The 21929-nt window shown below is 46.3% G+C and overlaps 1 protein-coding gene across 1 annotated transcript in view; it reads right to left on the bottom strand.

The window, feature by feature from the left end:
• Positions 1-21929, bottom strand: part of LOC123456047 (myomegalin-like) — a 136806-nt gene that overhangs the window by 28231 nt on the left and 86646 nt on the right. The window lies entirely within an intron of this gene.

Raw genomic sequence — 21929 nt, 5'->3', positions numbered from 1 at the left:
TCCAGGTCAGCCTGGACTACAGTGAGACCTTACCTCGGGGGGGAAAAAATGTGTTTGTAATCTGTAAGGAGATCTAAGAGATATACACAGGGGAAGAGAATTGCCAACCAGAGATTAAACAGGTTCCAAATAATGTATCTGAACTGTGGTTAGTTGAGGAAGACAGACAGATGTGGGGAGAGGGAGGAATGGAGAAAGAGAGAAGGAGAGGGAGAAAGAGAAGCAGGGAGGAAGGGAGAAACAGAGATTTCAGTCAGTGATACTGAGGTGCGGCCCACCTGGGCAGGTAGAGTCTGAGTTGGACTCTGAAGAGCACACAGCGTGTGCCCGTGCAGAGAGAATGGATGCTGGCACTCCAGGCACGGGCAAGGACGTGCCAGCAAGAAAGAGCACATGAGAGGGAGAGTAACTCCCTCTAGGAGTGTGGTTGAAAACTCATGGGGGTGAATAAAGCTTGTTTCCTACCTCGGAACACTGAAGCAACCCAAACAAACAAACAAAACCTGCAAGGGCTGCAGAGATGGCTTAGTGGTTAAGGCACTTGCCTGCGAAGCCTAAGGACTCATGCTCGACTTTCCAGATCCCACATAAGCCAGACACACAAAGGTGAGGCAAGCACAAGGTTGTACGTGACCACTAGGTGGCGCAAGTGTCTGGAGTGCAATTGCAGTGGCTGAGGCCCTGGTGTGCCAATTCTCTCTGTGTGTGTCTCTCTCTGTGTTTCTCTCTCTTTCTCTAAAATAGAGATTTAAAAAAAAATTAAACCTTGCAAGTTTCCTACCACTGTATCTGTTGATGCATAGACCTCCTCTCACATACTCCGACTTCCCACTAGTGACTTCAGCTCCACACTCAAGTCCCCGTCCAGAGCAAAGCATTTCCTTTATCTATTAAGTTCCATTGTCTGTACCTCTGGGGTGTGGGGACTCTCAGAAGATCTCCCTTTCTCTCTGACAACAATATTTCACCTTCTAGGAACATTCTATTGACATATGGATATGTAAATATTCAGCCACCTTTAAAAAAAAAAAATCCTCTATGGACTCTATACCAAACAAGTAGGGTCCCATTTCTTTTCTCTCCTTGGAACAGAACTCTTCAATGCAATTATTCATATTTACTGACTTCCAGTCATTTTTCCTCCATTTTGTTTTAGAAAATTTTTTAAAGATTTATTTTTATTTATTTATAGAGAGAGGGGGAGAGAGAAAGTGAGAATGGGCATGCCAGGGCCTCTAGCCACTGCAGGGGAACTCCAGACTCATGCACCACCATGTGCATCTGGCTTACATGGGACCTGGGGAATCAAACCTGGGTCCTCAGGCTTCGCAGACATGAGCCTTAACTGCTAAGCCATCTCTCCAGCCCTTTTCTACAGCCATCAGGTGTTTGCTGCCACCTCAGCCAAAGAGATCACTGATCATTCTCGAGTCAGTTTTTAGTCATCACACTGAAGGAGACGTGGGAGAAAGCTAGCTTCTTTTAGGCAGTGTCTGTCAAAGACGGGAGCCCCAAAGAGGACCAGAAGATGTCAACCCACCTTAGCAGGAATTGGAACTCGTGTCTGGTCCAGATTCATCCACAACAGCCGCAGCTCCTCGTGCTGCCCATGATCTAGCACATTACCTAGGTGGGCTGGCCTTTTGGGTCTGCCCTTTGAGCTTACAAACCAATGGGCTCACCCCCTTACATACCTCAGCCCGACCAAATAATCCATTTTCAACCAACGATACAGGCTTGTCCGTGCAGTTTCCTGCTCTCTCTCTCCCCCTGTGATCTCTGCCTGCCTGGATATGTGGAAGTCTGGTTCCCCTCCCCCCAGCCCCCATGCAGCCTGGAAGTGGGTGGGGGGCAGATGTGATCTCTGCCTGTATACTGGAAGTCTGCCCCCCCAATATAGCCTGGCAGGGGGCGGGGGGCAGGGCACTGTTGAGTGGCCTGGTTGTTTTTGTACTTGCCTCTGCCTTATGCTTTGGGATAATTTCTTCACTTTAATTACATGTAGGATTTTCTTCTGATATCTGAGCCTTCCACGTGTATATTTCCTTTACCCTCTGGATCTGCCACGTGGGCATTTCCTTTAACCCTTGGCCTGCACTTGTGTAATTGCTCTAAATGCAGGGTACTTATGGGCATAACTTTCTTTACTACTCATTTTTTATTTCCTTGGCTCGCTCTCTCTTTCTTATTCTTTTTTTTTTTTAATATTTTATCTTATTTATTTATTTGAGAAAGAGATGGAGAGAGAAAGAGAAAGGGCACACTGGGGCATCCAGCCACTACGAGTGAACTCCAGACGCACGCGTCACCTTGCGCACCTGGCTTATGTGGGTCATGAGGAATCGACCCAGGGTCCTTAGGCTTTGTAGGCAAGCACCTTAACCGCTGAGCCATCTCTCCAGCACCCATAATGTGTTTTCACTATCTGGCTCCCGGGACGGCATGCTGTCTGGGCTTTCCTTCCACGTTAATACTTTGAGCTTCTTCTCTTTCCCTTTGCTGGTGATCCCTCTTTTCTCCAACACCTATTAATGTTGTGACACTAATAGAATGACCCGGAGCCCAGTCTTAGTCCCTTTCCCCCTCAATAGGTCCAAATCCCTTGGGATATGATAGTCTCATAGCTTTAAAAACCATCATGTGCTGAGGACTCCCCAGATATGTACACCCCCCAGCTCGGCCAACAAACTCCAGACATATTTTTCCTTTTTTTTTTTAAATTTTTTTTTTAATTTGTATTTATTTATTTGAGAGCGACAGACACAGAGAGAAAGACAGATAGAGGGAGAAAGAGAGAATGGGCGCGCCAGGGCTTCCAGCCTCTGCAAACAAACTCTAGACGCGTGCGCCCCCTTGTGCATCTGGCTAACGTGGGACCTGGGGAAGCGAGCCTCGAACCGGGGTCCTTAGGCTTCACAGGCAAGCGCTTAACCGCTAAGCCATCTCTCCAGCCCTATTTTTCCTTTTTGTGCAGCCACCTTTATGTAGGTACTGGGGAACTGAACCCGGGTCATAAGGTCTGACAGGAGTTCTTAACTGCTGAGCCATGTCTCCAGCCTGACATTATACATATTTTACCCATTCGCAACATTTACTGCCTATTGTCTGTCTACCCATGAGAAATAAACTCACAAAGGCGAGAATGCTTACTTGTTTGTTCATTAATAGATACCCCACCCAGTCCCTCCAGTAGAATATGGAACACAGTAGGAGCCAGGTGTGGTGGCGCACGCCTTTAATCCCAGCACTCAGGAGGCAGAGGTAGGAGGATCACCGTGAGTTCGAGGCCACCCTGAGACTACATAGTGAATTCCTGGGCTAGGGTGAGACCCTACCTCGAAAAACAAAACAAAAACAACAACAAAAAATAGTAGGGTTTCAATATATGCTTTTAGATGGGAAAAAAAAAAGCCTAACATTGCAATTTATATTAGGATTAGCCTATTATTACCCTCAGCAGGGACAGAGAATAGTTGATTATTTATTAGCTGTTACATACTGAGGTACTGAGGTTCATGTGCCTCAAATCTACTACCATTACATCACTAAGTCTGTTCTTTCCCAGCATGAAAAATCCCAATTCTGGGACTGGAAAGATGGCTTAGCAGTTAAGGCATTTGCCTACAAAGCCTAAGGATCCAGGTTCAATTCCCCATGACCCACATAAGCCAGATGCACAAGGTGTCGCATGCATCTGGAGTTCATTTGCAGTGGCCGGAGACCCTGGTGTGCCAATTCTATTTATCTGCCTTTCTCTCTCTCTCTTTGCTTCACTCTCTTTAATATGTAAATAAAATAAAATATTCAAAAACTATTTAGCCAGGCGTGGTGGCACACGCCTTTCATCAGTACTCAGGAGGCAGAGGTAGGAGGATCACTGAGCTCAAGACCACCTGAGACTACAGAAGGAATTCCAGGTCAGCCTGGGTGAGAGTGAGATCCTACCTCAAAAAAAAAAAAAAAAAGGAAAAAATAACCACATTTTAATCTCATTCTACTTCCATTGGTTGATTGATTGACTTAGTTGGCTAGTCGGTTATCCAGACCTCTCTTTGTCGCCCAGGCTGGCTTCAAACCTTCTGCTCAAGTGATCTTCCTGTCTTTGCCTCCTGACTAACTGGGCGTATATACGTGTGCCACCACAACCAGCTTATCAACCCAATGTTCTGTTTCTTTTTACTTTGGTTTGAATAATTTCCTAATTCCTTTGAAGTTCTGGGGTTCATACCAGACTCAGCGATACAGTCTGACAGGTCACTCAATGGGGCCGCGAATAGCCCTGGCTCTCTTACATTCCACATGGCAGAATGCACCTGTTTCACAAGTCAAAAATGAGGTCAGGGCCACTCTTTTTTACCAAAGAGACAATCCACTTCTTCCTGCCACAGCCCTGGCTGGCCAAAGCCACTAGGAGAATAGCTATCATCTCACTAAAGCTCTTTCTCTCAGTCAGACGGATATAATGTAGAGTAAGCCACTGGGGGAAGAAAAAAAAAAAAAATTTGCATTTGAAAGAGGGACTAACTTCAAACTCTTAGAGAGTGTGCCAAGGCCTTGCTTATGAAGTGTAGAATTAGGCCATGTAGTTCTTGGGATGGCAGGTCCACTCTCTGTAGCTGTGAACGGCACATTTGGTCCCTATTAAGAATAGGGGAAAGACACATTCCTTCACAGGCTGTTCTGTGGTTGAGGTTAGCTGTGTATGAAATGCATAGTCTAGAGGCTGGCCGACAGTAAACACTAAATGGACCTCCCCAGGATTAACGTGGGAAGCACCGAGCACTTTCCATGAACCTAAGTGAATCTGGGGGAAGGAGACAGAGCAATGTCTCTGCTGAGGCCAGGTATGGGCACAGAACTTGGGTCTCTCCTCCTGGAGCTAAGATGCTACAAATGGCAGAGCAAGAATGCTCGGGCTGTTTTCTCCAGGATTATTTATTTTCTTCCATCTCATATCGATACTCTTTTTTGTTTGTTTGTTTTGTTTTTCGAGGTAGGGTCTCACTCTAGCCCAGACTGACCTGGAACTCACTATGTAGTCTCAGGGTGGCCTCAAACTCATAGCAATCCACCTACCTCTGCCTCCCAAGTGCTGGGATTAAAGGCGTGCGCCACCACGCCCGGCTCATATCAATACTCTTGGGCACTGAGACCCAGGCCCCTTGCAGATCTGGGGAGAAGAGAGCAAAATTAGGTAAAGATAGGAGCTGAGGCTCCTGTCTGAAAGCCTGAGTCAAATTCCATTCCTAACTGGTAAGGCCAGCTTGGTCTTTTAGTTTATTATTATTGTTATTATTAAGGTAGGGTCTTGCTCTAGCTCAGGCTGACCTGGAATTCACTATCTAGTCTCAGGCTGGCCTTGAACTCACAGAGATACTCCTACCTCAGCCTCCTCAAGTATTGGAATTAAGGCACATGCCACCATACCCGGCTTAGTAACGCCATCTTGGAACGGTAGCAATCCACGCAGGTCTCTGCACGTGGCCCCCACAGGACCAGCATAGCCCAGTGAGCCCCTGTACGCTGACCCTCGGGTTTGCAGAAGACCCAGCAACTCGTTACTGCTATCCTGGCTCCGTGTCCTTTACACGCTAAATGGTGAGCCAGCAAGCTGGGCTTCCCCACGATCTAGGTCGGAAGTGGTAAGAAAGGAAGACCGTGTCTCCCAGTGGATGCGGCTCCTCACCCCTCTGATCCGAGCCTCCTTCCTTCTTGGATCTTTGTGCCGGGAAGACCCTGGATCCAGCTCTGGGCCCAACCAGATCCTAACTTCTGAGCAGCGTGTGATGCTGGACCCTGCATCTGTGGTGAGCAGACACTCAGGTTGACTGCTTGCAGAGGAGGAGCTTCTGGGGTACGTCTGACTAAGCCGACTCCCTATGGGGCTGCCTGGAGAAGGGCTGAGATCTCCCGAGAAAAAGTGACCAGCAAGGAGGCATTGACTTCCAGCCCTCCATCAGGCCCAGAGTCTCCTTTTGCTTCCGATCACAGCCTTCTGGCTGGCACCCTCCCCTACACTTAGAAAAGGTCCCTTTCTCCCCCCAGGCCTTTTTCTACAGCTGTCTAAAGCCCTGTGTGCACCAACAGGCAACTGCCAGCCATTTGTGCCATCAGAGCTGCCATGAGGCTGGAAGATGAAAAGCTGCATCACAAGGTGGCCTGTGCCTTTCATTCACTCCCTACCGATCCAAGCCAAGTCCCTAACTGACAGGAATAGTAACTGCCCAGCGTGGCCACTTGTAAAATTGCTTGGCGCAAAGCCACCTGACTTTTACTTACTTAGCTCTCCCCAGAACAGCATGTACCAAGCCTGTCTTTTGGTGTGTAGGTGGATTAAGTGCTATTTAACATGATAGGCTGGGCCCGCTTCCAGTTTGCACCAGGCCCAACCTTGGGCCTTCTCCGTGACTAAGACAGCCTCATTTCTCTGCAGAGAAGAGCAAGAAGCAGAATAAAATAAAGACATGAAAGAAAGAAAGAAAGAAAGAAAGAAAGAAAGGAAGGAAGGAAGGAAGGAAGGAAGGAAGGAAGGAAGGAAGGAAGGAAGGGAGAGAGAAAGAGAGAAAGAAAAAAAGAAAGAGAAAGAAAGAAAGAAAGAAAGAAAGAAAGAAAGAAAGAAAGAAAGAAAGAAAGAAAGGATCTACAGGATTTTTCACATATACATACATGGATGAAAGACATGGGAAGGGGTGAGAAGATAAATATTTTCCTTTGGCAGCGGACATGGAATGTGAATCATTCATCTGTGAATGACTCTAGCTCCTGGTGTGTGCATGTGTGTGTTCTGTTTTAGCCCATTAATGACAAGGGGGAAAATAAAAATCCCCTAACTTCTGACAAGTCCAGACATCTGAATTTTTGCTGGAGATGTAGGCAGTCGCTACAAGCAGCCTACACAGGTGGTTAGGCCTCCTAGATTCTGGTCTCAGCTTGACCACTAATATTTCATGTGACCTCGGGCAAATTACAATGCAGGGTTTTTAGTCTCCTTATATTTAAAATGAAGGGTTTATTCACTTGGGGGAAGCTAAGTACATGGTGCTACTTTTGTGACTTTGTTGTAAGTCTAAAATTATTTTTAAATATTTTTTCTTAAAAATTGAAAAGGATCACTGGGAGTGGCGGTGCACGCCTTTAATCCCAGCACTTCTGGAGGCTAAGGTAGGAGGATCACTGTGATTTTGAGGTCAGCCTGGGCTGGAGAAGGACCCTACCTCAAAAAAAAAAAAAAAATCAATAACAACAACAACAACAAAAAAAAAAAAAAATTAAAGGACCTTCAAGATTCTCCCTAAACAGTGATTCTATGTTCCCTTACTCTTCCTTCAGATAAAATATGTCTCTTCCCAGCTATCTAAACATACCAAAGTAGAGTTGTGCATTAAGGAAAAAAAAATAAAACATTTTCTTCTCATAATATAACCTGTACCCTGGGTAAAAATTGAACTCTCAAAGAATCATTTAAAAAAAACAACACTCCATTTCTAGACATTTTGTTTCAACAGACAAATAAATTCATCCGGTAGGGAAAGCGGTTTCCGCCAGTCTGTGCTGACAGAATCTCAGCTTCCCCTAGTGACGGTGCTAATTATGACCCCAGCTACCTGGTTAACAGCACGATGTTGCCCCCACACTGGCTGCCAGTTGGGAAGCCATCTCATCCCTGCCACCGCCAACGCAAAAGAGCTCAGGGTCACCGAGCTTCTGGGAGCCAACCTGGACCAGCTCCGTTATCAAGACAGAGAGTCGAGGGGCTGAGAAAAAGTGACTTGCCCCTTCCTCCCACATCTCTCAGTCCTACAGACATTTCATCTCCCAGAGTATTTGAAAAGCCAGGTCCATCTCACGGCTCCCATGGTTAAACTTCATATAGTCCTTCATCTCTGTTTGCTCGGCCAGGCAATGGGGGTGGGGGGGGGGTCTGTTCAGGTTCATCTCTTCCCATGTTCCCCACCCATCATAGGGATCTAGCAGGCTTTCTCCCATCGCTGGCTCCTTATCGTACTAAGAGAAAGTCTCTCTCTTTAAAATGGCACAAACACTGTGTTGCGTGTACTTTTTAACCTCATTCTATGCCTGATACTTAAATGCAGCATCACAGGCCCCCATGCCCAGCATATTTTGACAATTACTTATTTGAGAGAGGGAAAGAAGCAGAAAGAGAGGGAGAGGGGGGGGGAGAGAGAGAGAGAGAGAGAGAGAGAGAGAGAGAGAGATTGAGAGAATGGGCATGCTAAGGCCTCCAGCCACTGCAAACGAACTCTAGACACATGAGCCACATTGTGCATTTGTCTTACGTGGGTCCTGGGGAATTGAACTAAGGTCCTTTAGCTTTGCAGACAAGCGCCTTAACTGCTAAGCCATCTCTCCAGCCCCATTTTGACTTTTTTTTTTTTTTTTTTTTTTTTTTTGAGGTAGGGTTTCATTGTAGTTCAGGCTGACCTGGAACTCATTATGTAGTCTCAGGGTGGCCTTGAATTCACGGTGATCCTCCTACCTCTGCCTCCTGAGTGCTGGGATTAAAGGCATGCAGCACCACACCCGGCTCCATTTTGGCAATTTTTAATGGTAGTTGAGAAGCATGAAATACATCCCTACCATACACCTCTAGAATTCTGTCCCCGAATAAAATTATATTCATTAAACACTAACTTCCATTCCCTGCTGTTCCCAGCCCCTCACATTCTTGTCTTGTTATCTGACTGCTGTCTCTTCTGGTGAAGTAAAACATTTGTTTTTTTTTTTGTGATTGGCTTCACTTAACATAATTTCTATAATAATTAACATAGCCCTCAAATTTCACCCGTGCTAAAGCTTATATTACCTTCTTCAGGCTAAGTAATAGTCTGTTGCATATATCTTCCGTATGCTGTTTCTCTGTCCTTTCTCCATGGTTGCTTCTGCCTTTTGGCTACTGTGAATAAAGCCCTATGGACTTGAGTGTGAAAATCTCTCTTTCACTTCTTTGGGGTGTGTGCTCAGAGTGGAATTGCTGGATTATACGGTAATTCTATATTTAAGCTTTAGAGGAATTGTCACACTGGATTCCACACAGCTGCACCATTTCACCATCTTACATCCCCTCTACATGTACTTGGGCATGCGTGTGTGCATGTGTGTGCACTAGAATCCTAGTGGGTTTGTGAAGTTCGAAACAACTTTATCCAAGGAAACAAATAATGGGCTGGAGAGATGGCTTAGTGGTAAATGTGCTTGCCTGTGAAGCCTAAGGCCCCAGGCTCAATTCCCCAGGACCCATGTAAGCCAGAGAGAGAGAAAGAGAGAGAGAGAGAGAGTGGGCGTGCCAGGGCCTCCAGCCACTGCAGATGAACTCCAGACGCATGCACCCCCTTGTGCATCTGGCTAACGTGGGTCCTGGGGAATCGAGCCTTGAACTGGGGTTCTTAGGCTTCACAGGCAAGTGCTTAACTGTTAAGTCATCTCTCTAGCCCATTTTTTAAAATTTTTTTTACTTTTTTAAAAATTTTTATTTGAGAGCGACAGACACAGAGAGAAAGACAGGTAGAGGGAGAGAGAATGGGAGCGCCAGGGCTTCCAGCCTCTGCAAACAAACTCCAGATGCGTGCGCCCCCTTGTGCATCTGGCTAACGTGGGACCTGGGGAACCGAACCTCGAACCGGGGTCCTTAGGCTTCACAGGCGAGCGCTTAACCGCTAAGCCATCTCTCCAGCCCTCTCCAGCCCATTTTCAAAATATTTTTAAAATGAGAAAGAAGGGGCTGGAGAGATGGCTTAGTGATTAAAGTGCTTCCTGCAAAGCCTAAGGACCCATATTTGGCTCTCCAGGTCCCAGGTGAACCAGACACAAAAGATGATGCAAGGTCGCACACGCACACAAAACGGCACACATGTCTGGAGTTCAACTGCAATGGCTGGAGGCTCTAGTGTGCCAACTTCCCTGCCCCCACCATAAAAAAAAAAGAAAGAAGGATCATCATAGAGAAAACATGATCAGCTCTGCTAAATACATGAAGGAAACCATTAACTGGCAATGGAAGTCACAAGGGTCAGTTTAGACATTAGCTGGAGAAGGCAGCCATTCTCTAGCACATGTCTGGGTATGCAAGATAGTAACAATAATCTCTTCATTTTTATATCCGGGACACTGTTTACATCTGGGGGGACGGGGAGGACAAGTTAGGGTACTTAAGATCACAGGAGGAGTTAAGTGACTCAGTCAAGGTTATGCCCTTAGGAAAAAGCAGGTTAAGAATTCAAGTGTGGGGGCTGGAGAGATGACTCAGCAGTTAAAGGCGCTTGCTTGCAAAGCCTGATGTCCTGGGTTCAATTCCCTAGTACCACATAAAGCCAGATGTGCAAAGTGGTACACGCATCTGGAGTTCATTTGCAGTGGCAGGAGACTCTGGCGTGCTCGTTCCCCACCCCCGCCCCCCATTTCTCCCTCTCATTCTTTTGCTCTCAAATAAATAAATTAATTAAATTAATGCTATGTTAAAAAATAGAATTCAAGTGTGCTTAATGAGTCCAAAAGCCACCTCCCTGCATTTAGACAGCCTCCAAGACTCACATCCTTCTCCAATGGCCTTCCAATTGCTTCAAGCGATTGTTCTAAATCTTAGAAGCCGATGGGGTTCTTGAGCTTCCCTGAATCAGCATGAAGTCAGTGCTTAGAACAGTATGCCTAAATGGACATGGTTATTTCTCAAAGATTAAAAAAAAAAAATCAGGCTAGGATTAAAGAAAATCAGTCAGTAAGGGCAAAAAACAAATTTAACAGACTCAGCCTTTCTCATTTATTCTCTTTAAAGAAACGTTTGGAGCCGTCAAGGTCAGTTTGCCACAACAGGGACGCCTGGACTAAATTGTGTGATTTACACATAGGAACACTAAGGTAGGGAACTGAGATAAACATGACAGAAGCACTAAATCCACTACTAAGTGAAGAGAAATGGATCTGAAATTTAAAAAAAAAAAAACCGATTCCCAATTAAGCCGGGCTTAGTGGCACGCCTTTAATCCCAGCACTCGGGAGGCAGAGGTAGGAGAATCACCATGAGTTCGAGGCCACCCTGGGACTCCATAGTGAATTCCAGGTCAGCCTGGGCTAGAGTGAGACCCTACCTCGGAAAAAAAAAAAAAAAAAAAAAAAAGATTCACAGCAAATGGGTCCTAATATCAGACTGATCTGGATAATTTTATTCACTCCATTTTCACAATAATAGCAAACATTGAAGTCTTATTATATGATAGGCATCATACTGAATTCAACTAATTGAGTCATCTCATCTTGCCCCAAAGCAACAAGATAGGTGTTATTATTCTGCCACCTGAGCCTAAAGAAATGACTGCACGGTCACACATCATCACTTTAAGCGTCCTTAGGCGATTTTGCCATTGTGCTAGCGTAAGGGTGTGCTCATGTAAACTTGGTTGATATTGCTTACTCTACTCCGAGGTTACCTGCCCAGCATGCTGCTGCGCCGCATGAGATGGCTTTAGCAGTTAAGCGCTTGCCTGTGAAGCCTAAGGACCCCGGTTCGAGGCTCGATTCCCCAGGACCCACGTGAGCCAGATGCACAAGGGGGCGCACGCGTCTGGAGTTCGTTTGCAGTGGCTGGAGGCCCTGGCGTGCCCATTCTCTCTCTCTATCTGCCTCTTTCTCTGTCTGTCGCTCTCAAATAAAAAAAAAAAAAAAAAAGGCAACTGTAATACAAAGGGGTTGGCGAATCTAAACACCACTAAATGGAAAAAGTAAGTGACAATACGACACATCAGTAGACCTCGTAGGCCCCTTACCATGGGTGGAGCTTGCAGGACTGGAAGTTTCCCTGGGTGAGCTGCTGAGAGGTGAATGCCTGGGAAGACCTGAAATCTTACAGTACACTGGAGACCTTATAAGCACTTAGGTTACATCAACTTTTCTCTCCCACCCCCCCTTTCTTACATGTGGATGCTAGATTCCAATGTTTGAATTTGCATATTGGTTAAAGTAAAAGTCAGCAGCAGAGGCCGGGAGGAAGCTAGAAATGGGCTATTAGGGAGAGCAGAGGGGAGGACTTGGGGGTGGCGGCGTATTATAGGTGTGTAAGCGCAGGGGCAGATTACTGAGGGTGGAATGGTCCAAAAGGGATCAGGAGAGGGGAATGTGTAAAGTAAGGGTGGGAGAAGGGTTAGTCAGAATATAAAATGTTATGAATAAGTCATATGGAAGCCTGCTTTCTTATACATAATTTTATTTTTACTTATTTGAGAAACAGAAAGAGGGAGAGACAGAAAGAGAGAGAGAGAGAGAGAGAATGAGAATGGGTGTGCCAGGGCCTCCCGTTGCTGCAAACAGACTCCAGACACATGAGCCACCTAGTGCATCTGGCTTATGTGGGTCCTGGGGAATCGAACTTGGGTTCTTTGGCTTCGCAGGTAAGCGCCTTCACCGCTAAGCCATCTCTCCAGCCTTATACTTTTTTTTTTTTTTTTTTTTAGGTAGGGTCTCACTCTAGCTCAGGCTGACCTGGAATTCACTCTGTAGTCTCAGGGTGGCCTCGAACTCACAGCAATCCTCCTACCTCTGCCTCCTTAGTGCTGGTATTAAAGGCGTGCACACCACGCCCAGCTGAAACCCGCTTTTTTGTTAGCTAACAATATGTATGTTAAAAAGAAAAAGAGAGAGAGAGAGAGAGAGTTTGGCAGAAGTATCCTGTGGAGTGGATAATGTTGTGTCCAGAAGCTGTAGACTGGTTATTAGAAAAATCAGTGTCAGGGGTGGGATACCTTCCAGTGAGTCGTTGGCTAGGGAGGCCTCTAAGGCTTCTAAAACACTAAATGCTATGGCCAAGGCTCTTGGTGGTCCACAAGCACTAGATGGTGAGACCCTATCGCTGAAAACCCCATGTGCGTGGGCTGCACGTCACTAAAGAAGTCAAGCTGGAGCTGAGCTGGAAGCTTCTTCTCTGTCGACTAGCTGTCAGGATGCTAGAGAGAGCTCTGTAGGATGAAGCCTTGGGAAGGAAAAGGTCGTCCACAGTATTAACCAAAAGTGAACCCTGAAAGCTTTATGGCTGGTCAACTAGGCCAAATGCACCAACTGGTGTAATAGTGGCATGTCTGTTGTGGAGAAAACCAACTGCTGTCTGATTGAATGAGGGGGAATTTATGTCTGGTACTGAAAACCCAACCAAAAGCGTGTGGGTAAGGAGGTCATAAGCTCTAGAGGGGAAACTATTATTGTTGTCTGGATATATATTTTGGGGGGAGGTGAGGGTGTTTGTTTGTTTGTTTTTTGATGTAGGGTGTCACTTCAACCCAGGCTGACCTGGAATTCACTATGTAGTCTCAGGGTAGCCTTGAACTCATAGCAATCTTCCTACCTCTGCTTCCCAAGTGCTGGGATTAAAGGCGTGTGCCACCATGCCTGGCTAAACATATTATGTTCACCAAACTGCCCTTGAAACAGTTATGTTTATGCCCATATATTTTTTTTTAATATTTTATTTATTTATTTGAGAGCAACAGACAAAGAAAGACGCAGATAGAGAGGAGAGAGAATGGGCGCACCAGGGCCTCCAGCCACTGCAAACGAATTCCAGACGTGTGCGCCCCCTTGTGCATCTGGCTAACGTGGGTCCTGGGGACTTGAGCCTCGAACCGGGGTCCTTAGGCTTCACAGGCAAGCGCTTAACCGCTATGCCATCTCTCCAACCCTATGCCCATATATTAATGCTACCCTCACTTTTGGTCAGAGAAGTTTCTTTTTTATTTTTATTTATTTATTTATTTGACAGAGAAAAGGGGGGAGAGAGAGGGAGAGAGGAAGAGAGAATGGGTGTGCCAAGGCCTCCAGCCACTGCAAATGAACTCTAGATGCGTGCGCCCCTTTGTGCATATGGCTAACATGGGTCCTGGGGAATCGAACCTGGGTCCTTTGACTTTGCAGGCAAATGCTTTAATGACTAAGTCACCCCTCCAGCCGGAAAAGCTTCTTTTTATTTAAATGGCTGTGATCACTGGGGTGACTCCAAACTCACCAAAGTGCTGAGAAGTGACAGTAGTGTTCAGTACTAAGTAAGACATCTCTATTACAGCCTCCAAGGCTCAAGGAAGAGGTGGTGGAAAGAATGTAGGAGCCAAAGGAAGGGGAGGAATGCTTACAATGCTATCTTCAAGATACAGAGTGGCCTGGATTTCATGACCTCACAATGGTTGAAACAACCTACACAAGACCTGTGTAATAGGAAGGGAAAAAATGATGACTTCAAAATCAAAAAGAAGGAGGAATTCTAGAAGGAGGGCTTGAGTGGGGGGAGGGGGTGGTGGGAGGGGATTATGGAAGTTGCCAATAAAAAGTTAATTTGTTTTTTCAATAATAAACTAGCCTTTAATCCCAGCACCCAGGAGGCAGAGGAGAATTGCCATGAGTTCAAGGCCACCCTGCAACTACAGAGTGAATTCCAGGTCAGCCTGGGCTAGAGCGAGACCCTACCTCAAAAAACTAGAAAAAAAATAATTTATTAATTATTATTATTATTTTGGTTTCTCGAGGCAGGGTCTCACTCTAGCCCAGGCTGACCTGGAATTCACTATGTCATCTCAGGGTGCCCTTGAAGTCTTGCTGATCCTCCTACCTTTGCCTCCCGAGTGCTGGGATTAAAAGCACGCAGCACCACGCTAAAAATAATAATTTAGAAAAATAAACTAGTCTGACCTTACCACATGTTTAATTTTTTTAATCATTTTTGCTGGTTTATAATAACAACTTAAAACACAAACACATGCATGGCTATAAAAATGTTTTTTATGTCCTTATTCTATAAATTTTTTCTATTTTAAATTTTTATTGGTTTCCTTTCAAAAAAAATTTTTTTTTGTTAACAAGTAAAGATGCAAATGCACACCCATTAACCCAGGCCTGCCCAGCATCAGTGTCAACAGGTATCACTGTCTCCCCTCCGCAGCGTGTCCCACGAGAGGGTCCTGTGGGTCACAAACAACACACCTCCTGTGATAAGGACCTGCTAGGGCCGTTCAAAAGTTAACTTCTTTATTTTGGTAAGTAGGATGAATGCAGTCTACAGCAAAGATAAGTAATTATAGGGGCTGGAGAGATGGCTTAGTGGTTAAGCGCTTGCCTGTGAAGCCTAAGGAGCTGGGTTCGAGGCTCAACTCCCCAGGACCGAAGTTATCCAGATGCACAAGGGGGCGCACGCGTCTGGAGTTCGTTTGCAGTGGCTGGAGGCCCTGGCGCGCCCATTCTCTCTCTCTATCTGCCTCTTTCTCTCTCTCTCTCTCTCTCTCTCTCTCTCTCTATTGCTCTCAAATAAATAAATAAAAATAAACAACAACAAAAAAAGAAATTATAGAACAGTAAGTCCCTAAGCCATATGCTCAGTTATGATTACTGAGTACTGTATTCTGGCAGAATTGAAGATGCTATACGTTTGCACAGGGCTTAAAAGCCATTTGGTTAGGCATCGCCCTAATGTATTACAAAGCGATTTTCCAGCTTCACTGAAATCCTTGGGCCATCATCATCTATGGTTCTTCACTGACTTAAAACATTCAAATGTGGCATGCGCCTATATTTGCCCGACTCGACACGAGCTTTGGGGGGCAGAAGCAGGGTACCATGCCAGTCATGTCAGGCTCATGGCTCTTAACTATTTGCCCATGGCAAGCAAGGAGCATCAGTAAGCTCTTTACCATAGCTACCGATGTATGCTGTGTACAAACCCCGGGGATTGCCCAGGAGAAGGGCAAGTCAATGTCGAAGATAAGAAAACCAAAGCAATTTTAGTCTAAATAAGTTAGGCCATTCGAGATTCACGAAACAACGGGAGCCCGTTCTTTTTTTAAAAAAATTTTTAGTTTAGCTTTTTTTTGTTAATATTTTTTGTTCATTATTTATTTATTTATTTGAGAACAACAGACACAGAGAGAAAGACAGATAGAAGGAGAGAGAGAAAATGGGCGTGCCAGGGCTTCCAGCCTCTGCAAACGAACTCCAGACGCGTGCGCCCCTTGTGCATCTGGCTAACGTGGGACCTGGGGAACCAAGCCTCGAACTGGGGTCCATAGGCTTTACAGGCGAGCGCTTAACCGCTAAGCCATCTCTCCAGCCCGGGAGCCCGTTCTTGCTGCTGTTATCTAAAGGCCCTATCCACTTCAACCTTCCAACGCCATTGATGACAATAGTTAAAAATTGACTATCTGGTCCAGGGTGACAGACAACATGCTGATTCTCTGTCTCTTTCTGCTATTGGATCTGTCACATTTTAAAATTCCAGTCTCAGAATGGAACCTTAGATCTTCTTTCAAGCAAACCTGGGGTCATGATAAATTCAGCCGGACACAGCAGTGCATTTCGGAAAATCCCACGGCCAGGCGTGTTTCTAGTAGCGGCCGCGCTGGGCTGGTGAGGGCAGGTGCGCGGGTAGGTGGTAACGGGGAGGAAACTGGCCAAGAGAGGGCTCAGAAATGACCGGGCACGGCGGCTGCAGCCTGGCAATGCCCCCAAGGCCGCCTCCCGGGCAGTGGGCCGTCCTCAGCGGGGGACCCTCTCTTTCCCTTTGCTCCAGAGTGGTCAGCTGTGTGTCCTGTGGTGGGGTTCTCCTCTGCTTGCCTTGTGTACCCAACACTGCCCGCACCCCTCCCTGCCCTTCACACCCACCACAGTGAAAGAAACGTCACCCTGCAAGGAACTGTTTGCTGCCCCTCAGCACGCAGCGGTCAGGTCCTCCTTTATCCATGCAGAGGCTGTGAGCAGCAGTCTTCTTTGTTTTTAAAGATAAAATTAGAGGACCTGGTGCGCCCATTCTCTTTCTCTCGCTATCTGCCCCCTCCTGAGAGAAAGAAAGGAAGGAAAAAAGGAAGGAAGGGAGGGAGGGAGGGAGGGAAGAAGGAAGATTTAAAAAAATAAAATTAGGGCTGGAGAGATGGCTTAGTGGTTAAGGTGCTTGTCTGCAAAGCCCAAGGACCCAGGCTCGATTCCCCAAGACCCATGTAAGCCAGATGCACAAGGTAGCGCATGTGTCTGGAGTTTGTTCGCAGTGGCCCTGGCGTGCCCATTTCTCTCTGCCTTTCTCTCTCTCTCTAATAAATAAATCCATAAATAAAATATTTTTTTAAACCTGGAAATTAAAATTATTACCAGTTTGAAATAAGTAGAAGCTTCAAAGATCGTTTACTTTGACACTAAGAGGAAGTAGCCAGTCTCCAAGAACCAGTTTTATGTAGTATTTAATACACTGTTTAATACTTTCTCAGTCCACGGTTGGTGTGATTCTTAACTTTCTCAATTCCTGAACAGCCTAAAGAAAAGAAACTCTGAAGTTCTCTCATCAACTAACTTGCTCTTCCAGCCATTGGCTTAACTCTCCAGCTTTTACAACTTGTCTTACAATAAAACAAATCCACAGGGTTTCCTTTACAATTACCAACAACAATCCATTTCAGTTAAGGACTATATCCATTTTGGGTCAGGACTACATCCATTTTAGCCTCTCAATCAACCACCTAAAAGAGCATTTGCCGTCAGAAAGAGGAAGTCCTTACAAACCGGCGTGGTGGCGCACGCCTTTAATCCCAACGTTCAGGAGGCAGAGGCTGTGAGTTTGAGGTCACCCTGAAACTACATAGCCTGGGCTAAAGTGAGACCCTACCTCGAAATAAAACAGAAAGAAAGAAAGAGGAATTCTGTTCCCTAAGTGTTCCTGATGTTGCCACGGCAAAATGTTTCATCTTTTTCCCTCTTAACTACCCAAATCTCAACCAAAATAATGAAATAGGTTACAATGAACTTATATAACATGTGTTTCATAACTACTGGTTTTCTATGAAGGAGTACTCTTAGCACATTTAGAATTTTGAAGATTTTAGCTCAACTGGGTATGATTTTTTTTTTTACAATATTTATATTTTTTAAATATTTTATTTATTTCAGAGAGAGAAGGAGAGAGGTAGAGAGAGAGAATGGGCACATCAGGGCATTTATCCACTGCAAATGAACTCCAGACACAGGTGCCACCTTGTGCATCTGGCTTTATGTGGGTCCTGGGGAATTGAACCTGGGCCCTTTGGCTTCACAGGCAAGTGCCTTAACTGCTAAGCCATCTCTCCAGCCCTACAATATTTGCTTTTAAAGAAGCATTCTTCTGCCAGGCGTGGTGGCTCATTCCGCTAATCCCAGCACTTGGGAGGCGGAGGTAGGAGGATCACTGTGAGTTCGAGGCCACTCTGAGAAATTCCAGGTCAGCCTGAGCTACAGTGAGACCCTACCTCAAAAAAACCAAAACCCAAAAACAACATTCTTCCAACACTAAAGAAAAACCATGCTAAGTATGGCAACAGAATAGGGCTCTAGAACTCATATGTACCACCTGACTTTCCACATGAGGCTGGGCATGGTACCGCAGCCCAACACTGCTACTGACTGACTTGTCTGCCCTTGAAGCACCACGATGGGAAAGTGACCATCGGCCTAAGATGCCTCCGTGGGAGTGCAGGATGGGGCAAGTAGAGGCACAAACCTTGACTTCATTTTTTTAATTAATTTATTTATTTGTGAGCAACAGACAGAGAGAGAAAGAGGCAGATAGTGAGAAAGAATGGGTGCGCCAGGGCCTCCAGCCACTGCAAACGAACTCCAGACATGTAAACCCCCTTGTGCATCTGGCTAACGTGGGTCCTGGGGAATCAAGCCTTGAACTGGGGTCCTTAGGCTTCACAGGCAAGCGCTTAACCGCTAAGCCATCTCTCCAGCCCAATTTTTTAAGATTCTAATAAGAATTAGTTGGAAGATAATGACTGCTCTTTCATTCAAGTGTGATGTTATTAATAATAACATAATAATAGTAAATACAAAGTATTTGATGTGGGTTTTATTCCATCCTTGTGGCTGTTATTGATTCACACAGTAGATAATTTCTCAGGGCCAGGGCAGCATTGTTCTTAGCACCAATCCTACAGAGGCCGAACAGGTTCCAAAGGCCACACAGCTTGTCAGGTCCCCTGGCCGTGCAGGGCTCCCAACGCTGTGGTCTCTGAATCTCTGGTCCTTCCATCCAAACAGAGCTTTGGCGTTTCTATTACCCCACCATTGCAAAGTGTGATAGACCATAATGTCCAACTATGATGTTAATCGCTGAAAACGGCAAGCTAGGCCTGGGGGCTCACGCCTATCATCCCAGCACTTGGGAAGTTAAGTGAGAAGGACCCAAGCTTGAGGCCAGTCTGGGCTACATGTTGAGACCCTGTCTCAACCTCCACTCTCCAATGGCTTTGCGTGTTTTGATTTCCAGGTAAAGCACACATTTTTAAGGGCTTGAGAGCTGGCTTAGCGGCTAAGACACCTGTGAAGCCTAACGACCTAGGTTTGATTCCCCAGAACCCACATAAGCCAGATGCACAAGGTGGCGCATGCATCTGGAGTTCATTTGCAATGGCTAGAGGCCCTGGTGCGCCCACTTTCTCACTCTTTTCTCTTTTTCTCTCTCTGTCTCTGACTCTTTCCTCTCTCAAAAATATGATAATAAATAAATAAATAAATAAAAATTTTAAGCCTTTTTTATTTGAGACAAAGACTCATGTAGCCCAGGCTGGCCTCGAACTGCCTACGTAGCCAAGGATGACCTTGAACTTCTGACCCTTCTGAATGCTGGGATCACAGGTGTGAATGGCCCCATCAGTTTTATGTGGTGCTGGGGACTGAACCCAGGGCCTGTGTGTGCTAAGCAAGCCCTTCCAACCAAACCACACCCCAGCCTTTATCCAAAGCCTTTAGTGCTTTTCAAGTGAGCAGAACAAAATGAGAAGATCAGTGTGACAGGCGACGGCACAGACTTGTTAGAATGGCAAGAGAGGGGGCGCGGTAGGTTGAGAGCCCTGGAATCACGCGACACGACAGTGGCCTTCTTACTCTACCCGCCCGTAAGAAGACCGAGCAGGCACGGGCCATGCTTACCTCCTGCATGAGACCCAGTGGCAAGAGTGGACTTGAGTAAAAGGACTGTCACCTCTACATGGGACAGCACGCTGTGACCCATTTCCCCAAGCCCTCTGGCAGGTCCTCTGGGCCCACCAGTCACATCTCTCCATCTCATTATGCTCAAAACATTTCCCGAGACTGCCTCTTCACTCAGTGCAGCCCAGGGGGCGAGGGCACCCACACCAAGCAGCTCTGTGACTGGAGTTAAAAGAAAAGCTGAAGCCGGGCGTGGTGATGCACGCCTTTAATCCCAGCACTTGGGAGGCAGAGGTAGGAGGATCACTGTGAGTTCCAGGCCACCCTGAGACTACAGAGTGAATTCCAGGTCAGCCTGGACCAGAGTGAGACCCTACCTTGAAAAACCAAAAAAAAAAAAAAAAAGAAAAGCTGAAAGAAAGAAATAGAAAATCCTTTCCCTCTAATGACCTAGAAGGTTGCCCTTTTTGCCTTGCTTTGGAAACAGCCAATGGAGAAACTTGCTCCCACAGTGCACAGTGAACAAATTCACTCACTATTCCTAGCCTGAGGGGCTGGAGAGATGGCTTAGTGGTTAAGGCACTTGTCGGCAAAGCCATAGGACCCAGGTTTGATTCCCCAGTACCCACGCAAAACCAGATGCACAAGGTGGTGCATGTGTGCGTCTGGAGTTTGTTTGCAGTGGCGGAAGGCCTTGGCACGCCCATTCTCTCTATCTGCCCCCCCAAAATAAATTAATAAAAATATCCAGGACTGGTGTCACACACCTTTAATCCCAGCCCTCGGGAGGCAGAAGTAGGAGGATTGCTGTGAGTTCGAGGCCACCCTGAGACTACATAGTGAATTCCAGGTCAGCCTGGGCCAGACCTCAAAAAGCCAAAACACAAAAATAAAAATAAAATAAATAAAAATAAAATATTCCTAGCCTGAACCCCACACTGCCACTTCTCCTTCCTCTGCCCATCTAAGCTACCAGCTCTCTTGGACCTCTGGCAGCTCCCAGGAGGCATGTCACTACATATCTGTGAAGAAAGGGGGCGCCTAGAGGAGTCCCAGTAAAAGCCAGGTTAAAACATGAACACTCAGGATGAAGGACACAGGGCTGATGTCATCCCCTCGACCCCTGTCGATTTAACAGTCCATGATAACGGAATTTACACATAAGCATGCGTGACTCATCGACATCAGCTACTTCTCGGATCCAAATACTATCTTTCCGCCTCTACAACTTCACAGCTTTTTTCTGCGTAGCTCTCTGGTCGGAGGAGCCGGCTGTTAACATAGGACCTTTGCGAAAGCCCAGGGCAACCAGACCCAGGTGCCCAGGCTACTTTGGATCTGCTTGCCCAGACACTCAGGGGCCCGAGGACATCACTGTGGTGGTGACTGACCAGGAAACTTTAATCCATGTCACCCTAGGAGGGCTTGAAGTCCTAGTACCAAGATGCTGTGTCATCTCACCCTCAGCTGAGCCAACCCACTCAGCGCCACTCACTACCAGGGCAGCCCATTCGCCCTCACCCTGAGCCGCCATTGTCCCAGGGGTGCCCGCTTCTTCACAGGAAGGTTCTGTCTCAACAGTGATCTGCGGGCTGGAGGATTCCCCCAGGACCCACATAAGCCAGATGCACAAGGTGGCACATTCATCTGTAGGTCATTTGCAGTGGCTATAGGCCCTGGCATGCCCATTCTCTCTCCCTATCCGCCACTTACTTTCTTCCTTCTTTCCTTCCTTCCCATCTATCTATCTATCTATCTATCTATCTACCTACCTACCTACCTACCTACCTACCTACCTACCTCTTTCCCTCTCTTAAACAAACAAATAAATAAATTAAATACTTTTTAAAAAAAGTGATTTGCAACAACAAACATGAACCTCTCAAGTCAAGGCAAGCCCTGTGCTCAAGACCCCTTTCCCTCTTCTCACTCCACCCTCTTCTTCCCCATAAATCCAGAGCTAGAAGGGGCTTCTGGGCAACAGAGACGCCTACAAG

The sequence above is a fragment of the Jaculus jaculus genome, chromosome 19 (assembly GCF_020740685.1).
Source record: "Jaculus jaculus isolate mJacJac1 chromosome 19, mJacJac1.mat.Y.cur, whole genome shotgun sequence".
NCBI lineage: Eukaryota > Metazoa > Chordata > Mammalia > Rodentia > Dipodidae > Jaculus > Jaculus jaculus.
Note: the sequence above shows the minus strand (reverse complement) of the source record. Positions and strands in the feature narration are given on the sequence as shown.